The sequence below is a fragment of the Protobothrops mucrosquamatus genome, unplaced genomic scaffold (genome assembly GCF_001527695.2).
Source record: "Protobothrops mucrosquamatus isolate PMUCROS unplaced genomic scaffold, P.Mucros_1.0 scaffold3198, whole genome shotgun sequence".
NCBI classification, from domain to species: domain Eukaryota; kingdom Metazoa; phylum Chordata; class Lepidosauria; order Squamata; family Viperidae; genus Protobothrops; species Protobothrops mucrosquamatus.
In genome coordinates, this window is record NW_015389196.1 from 73488 (window position 1) to 79904 (window position 6417).

The window sequence follows — 6417 nt, forward strand, 5'->3', positions numbered from 1 at the left end:
TTTAGGTAGGGATGATTTTAAGAAAATTTTAATTGACACACAGCTTCCAATATTTGGCTTTTAATTTGGTTTTATGGGGTTTTTTTGTTTTTTGATGTATTTTGTTTGTATCTGTTTTAATATGCTGTGCACCGCCCTGAGTCCTACGGGAGAAGGGCGGTATATAAATTAAATTATTATTATTATTATTATTATTAAATGAAAGATACCCTGTTCCTGTTCCATTTTCCAGCAAATATCAAGATCTGAAGCATTCTTTGGTAGGCAATTCAGAGTCACATCAATTGGGTTCAGATGACACACTATAATGAATCCTGCACGCTTACACAACATAACTCTGTCCATCTATCTATCATATCTTCCCTTGGATTCAAAGAAATCAGTTAAATGAATGTTAACATCACTTTGTATCAGACTGAATTGATGATTTAAAAGGAAGAGAGAGAAAAGTTTTTTCTTCTAGCAAGCAAAGTCTCCGGCAGCAGCCATAAATGCTTTTAATGTAGTAACACTTTTGATCCAGAGCTAAACTCTCTCACTAAACTGAACGAAACTCTAGGAAAAACACAAGAATCTAAGGATTTATTGTATTACACTGATGAACAAACTATTAAATTACTTAAAAGGAATATAACCTGTTTTCCTTAAACATATTCCTTTAAAAGGGCTTAGACTGACTTTTCCACTTTGTTTTAATTTGGGCATTCCATATTCCAACAATGTAACTGATGATATAGTCACCTTGTCTCAGTTATGTACATACAGTGTTATTGCTAATTTCTCAGCTCATTAGTCAGATCTTTCATAGGCAAAATTGGCTCTAGGCAAACATCTGGAGGGGAACAATTTGTAGGGAGGACATTTTCTCAAAGCATTCTCCCTTACAGAAATGTTGCGTTCCTTATACACGCATGTAGAGCAAATGGCCTTTAAAATGGTCTCCATTGAAAACATGGTTGCAAAAGAAGGGTTAATTTTTCCAAGAGAGCCAATTGGTGAAGGAGCAGATCTTGAAGTCAAGAACTCAAGTCAAGAACATCTTTTAAATTGACTTGAAAGTTCCATGACTTGAAAGTTCCTCATGCTTTTTTTTAAAGATTTTCTTTAAAAACGAAAACAAAATAGTTGACAGCATTTTGAGTCAATGCTGAATGTTTAACTTATTTCAATTTTTCCATATTCCCATTGTTTTGACTGCAAGGATCTTGCTTCCTGGTCTTATGCACTGAAATCCTCTTTCTGCCTCTGATGCACACCTCTTTGGAGAGACCAAGGACTAACTATTGTTCTTCTTAAATGACACTGTTCACTTAGAAACTGTTTGTCATAATAGTCAACCAATCTCTCCAATGACAGAAAAGAATGCCCTATGCCAGTGGTGGCGAACCTATGGCAGGGGTGCCAGAGGTGGCACTCAGAGCCCTTTCTGTGGGCACGCACGCCGTCGCCCCAGTCCTAGGCCTTCAGCTGGGTTTTATAAAACCTTTTCGCTTTAGGCCTTTGCCTCCGTGTGCAAAAAAAAAAAAGGTTCAATCAATCAGTCAATTTCAACTTCTTATGGGAAAAAAAAAAGATCTTGCAAAGTTGGAATTGATTGAACTTTTTAGTCCCACCCAGTCTGCCGTTACCATCGCAGCCACGCCCACCCAATGGGCCACACCCAGCCAATGGCCACACCCACCCAGCCCCCGATGATACATAAGTGGGTTTTGGGTTGCAGTTTGGGCACTCGGTCTCTAAAAGGTTCGCCATCACTGCCCTATGCAAAGACGAATCAGAAAAGTTTTCTGCCTGTGAGTTTTTTCATCTGAATGGACTTCCCATCCAAGTCCAGTATGAGCATGATGAATCTTAAATGAAAACAGGAAAATTGAAGTTGTATTTGGACAATACAGTGAGCTAAGAATCTGTTTTTCTCAACTGTATTGGGGAGAACTGTATTGGGACAAATCACTTTAATATCTGCATGCTCCTAGACTTCTCCCTTCCATTCTGACCTTTCCAAGGTGCTCCATTGCTTAGAATCATAGAACCATAGGTTTGGAAGGATCTTGGAGGTCTAGTATAACCCCCTAACCTAGGGAGAAGTCCTTATTCCATCCCAGACAAATCGTTGTGCAATCTTTTCTTGAAAACCATAAGCAATGGAACACCCACAACTCCAGGAGGCAAGCTGTTCTCACTGTCAGGAAATTTCTCCTTAGTTCCAGGTTGAATCTCCCTCTGATGAGCTTCCAAACTTCCACCTATTTGTTCTTGTCCTACCCTGAGATGCGCTGGAGAATAAGTTGATCTCTTCTTCCCTGTGATAGCCCTTCAAGTATTGGCTTCCTGTGCCCTAGACCGTATTTCTCAATCTTGGCAACTTCAAGATGTGTGGAATTAATGTGTCTGGAGAATTGTGGAAGTTGAAGTCCAAGGTTGCCAAGGTTGAGAAACCCTGCACTAGACAGTAATTCTTTTCACACTGTGCCTCAATGTAAAGCTGCAGCCTTTGACCAAATTTCAAAACAAATAATACCGATAACAATATATGCCACACACTCACCGAGTAAATGAGGTTACGAACTCTCCACTCATTACATTTCTGCTTAAATAACAATAATTATTCCCAAATGTATATTCATGCAAGTATAAAAGTTATACAGCTGTATTTTGATATGATGATGCATTTGTTCAACATTAGTGATTCATTTAGTGGCCAAACTAAATTTAATACTGATTTAATCCTACTGTATGTTTTGTTCTCAAATTTGTATAATTTCTTGATGGATATTCTCTTAGCTATGTCTAACATTTTGATGGTTACAGTTAGAGACAGCTGATCTCAATAAGCTATGCATGATGGGATCTGGTCAATATTTGGGTAGAAAATCACCAAAAAATCCCAGAGCTCTAAGATATACAGGGGAAAAATTGGGATGAAGGCAGAGCAATACACTTCTATATTCTTTGCAAAATATCTACATGGATCTGTCTATTAAATCACAAGGAGATACTCAACAGATATTCTACCATGCCATCTATAGTAGATTAGAGAAATATAAATTGCACATTTTTAAATCAATATTGGTCCTACATTCTACCCTTTCTCAGACCATTCAAAAGCACTAAAAATAAATCACCGTTAAACTGGATGATGATACTTTTTGAAATACTTGAAACTTTTAACACTAAATAAATAAAATTAGTGTCATAATTCTGGACATGCCTACATTAGCATTCAGTCAGAACAAGAAGTAGCGTTTATACTAGCTCTTATATTTTAATTTTCAATTAATACAAGTCTAAAATATGTTTCTCTCTTAGATGCTAACTTTTAAAAATAGTTAAGGAAGAGCTGATCCTGTATTGTTTTTAATATGTTAAACTGCAGTACAGAAATGCTTATTGTAGTCACTTCCACTGACCAAAATATTACCGAGGCTTGGAATGTAAAAGGATAAAAAGATTAGTCTGCTATGTGCCTTTCTGTCATTGTAAGATTTTTAAAAAATATTCTGTCAATCTAGAGCTAATCTTCAGTCTACTACATGAGTTTCCAAAATAATTACTCCCAGTTTTTCAAGCAAGTAACAGAAAAATAAGCAGTGGATCAAAAACAAACAAGGTACTCATTTTCCAATTCATGAAAAAAAAATTTTTTATCCCTGATAAAAATATTGGTTTTCTGAGCCTGAAAATAACAGGAATCTGCTCTGTGAGTCAAAATAGTGAAGGCTGTCTTGCTGCTGAAATTCGGAGAAAAAAAGACTGAAAATAGCTTCCATAGCTACCTGCTTGATCTCTTCAAAATACTGGATTTTTTTTCAAGGAAAGCAGTCTATACAATTTCGGTTAACACAAAATTAAACACACACACACACAAGCATCAGAAGACAAGACAAGAAACAATGGATGGAAACTCATCAAGGAGAGAAGTAACCTGGAATTAAGGAGAAACGTCCTACCAGTGAGGACAATTAACCAGTGGAACAACTTGGCACCAGAAATTGTGGGTGCTGCAAGGTTTTTAAGAAGAGTTGTCTGAAATGGTATAAGGTCTCCTGCTTGTGTAGGGGATTTGACTTCTTCTTCTTCTTCTTCTTCTTCTTCTTCTTCTTCTTCTTCTTCTTCTTCTTCTTCTTCTTCTTCTTCTTCTTCCTCCTCCTCCTCCTCCTCCTTCTTCCTCCTCAATGTGTGTGCGTGCATGTATGCATGCATATTAGTGTTGTATACACATGTTTACACACATACACAGACTCACATACTGAAAGTGGGAAGTGATCTTGACTTCAACTGAGGAATAGGAGAAGAATTCAAGGTTCTTACACTCTTTAGCAAGTTCCCGAGGTAAATTAGATACTCAGTTTATGAGTATGGTTTGACCCCTACTCTATTTGGAAAGAATGAAGCACTACCAACTGAAATGGAATTTGAGTCCATTCCTTTAAAAATCCCTGGTGGATGACATAATCAGTGACAGAGTAATTAATTGGTGTACTGTCAATATTTTGTCCATTTAAAAAATATATGAGCAGAAGTTCAAGTAGCAAAATACTCTTCTTCCCTATTGTATTTTTTTCTAGGCAACATAGCTGTTCCCAAGCTATTTTTATTTGTGTCATTTTATACGTTTTATGCTAACAAATTTGGATTTTTTAAAAATCACACCTACTTACAAAATATTTTTCACAATTCCTTATCGCTCTTTTTATATATTTACATCTCTAAATCGTCTATATGTATGTCTCAGGAATGGAAACCATTTTCTCAGAATTCTTTCATTAAATGTAAATCCTCCAGTGAGTCCATAGATTGCAGTTCAAGTCTTACTTTTCAATATACCTTTTGCATAAACATGAATAGCAAATTGCAGGCAGCTTTTTCAAAAAATAGCTCATATTGCTGTTTGTTTGTCTTTGAAATGAAAGCATGATGTCTTTCATCAAGTAATAATACATATATGTATTATTTGTAGTGGCAAAAATGAACAATTAAGTTATTGTTTCAACTGAGTCTTTCCGTGGTTAAGCAAATAGGTCAGAACTATAATCTGTATTAAAGCTGTTATTTTAAAACTCATGAATAGCAAACCATAATTTAAACACCTGGAGCCTACATGTGAATTTATCTTGTGTCAACACTAGTGTGTGCTGTTGGACAAAACATTAAATGACCTATAAAATGTAATATGGAAAAAATGTAATAGCAAATTCAAAAAAGCATAGTGATTGAATTTAATCAATGATTCTGCATATCATAACAAATCAAACTGCATTTTTCTCATCTTCTAATACCTCACACTTTATTTGGAATTATCAAGTTATATTGGATTAATCATTGGCAAGTTTTACAGTTATATTTAAAAAAGCTTGAAAATATTTTTTCTTTGCTCTGCCAAGGACATAACAATAAATCTGCTGTATTGTTTTTATATATTGCTTGAGCATCACGGACAAGTACTATGTTACAAAAAGCATGGTCTATTTTAATTCCACAAGTTTTGTTTTTGGAAAGTTTGGTGCACAATACAAAAATGTCTTGAGTATAAACACTGTAGTAAAGAAACTAGAAAGCAATAGAAGAGAATATATGTAGCTCAGGGTTGAATTGTGGAGTCCTTGGTACTCTCTGAGGTTGGTTGTTTGCCTTCAAACATTTCATTATCCAACTAGGTAACAACACCAGTGCTTAGATGAGCATTAATAATGTTACATAGACCAGTAATGAAACATCTGCAAGCAAACAACTAAGCTCAGAGAGCATAAGGAATCCATAAACTAGAAAATAGTTGTGCTTACCATCTTACTGTAGCTATATATATATAAATGCACTTTTTATTTATTGTTTAACTAAATATTTTTAAAATACTAAATTAAAATATTGAAACTATTGATTTATGATCTACACTAGTGTGGTGTATTCTGATCTAATGAAGTTTCAATTGATTTTTAAAAGTTCTGTTGTGCCATTCATAATTTCCTTACTTGTAAAGTGTGTACAAGCAACTCATTTTATGTATTTATCATAAAATCTATGAAAAATAATTTTCAACATAAATTTCTCTAACAAATACAAATACTAATCTTTACACTGAAATTCTTCAGTATAACTTATTTTAACAGATCCAAAACAGACAAATTTGCTATATTTATGTTCCAATGCACGCTAGCCAGATACTTATTTGTATTAATAATTTTTAAATAGCTGCCAGATTGAAAATCTGGACAGTGGGGCTAAAAGCAAATTATTCTCACAGATAATAAGATCATGAACTTGACATTAAATTTAGTTACATCTGAATATAATGTATAGTGCTGTGACTGAACACAGTATTCATTCATCTTAAATTATCTTCATTAACACCAAAGATGAGAAATGAATTCCTTGTAGATTGTAGGATTAGTTTGCTTCACTACTCCCCAATTCTTATGC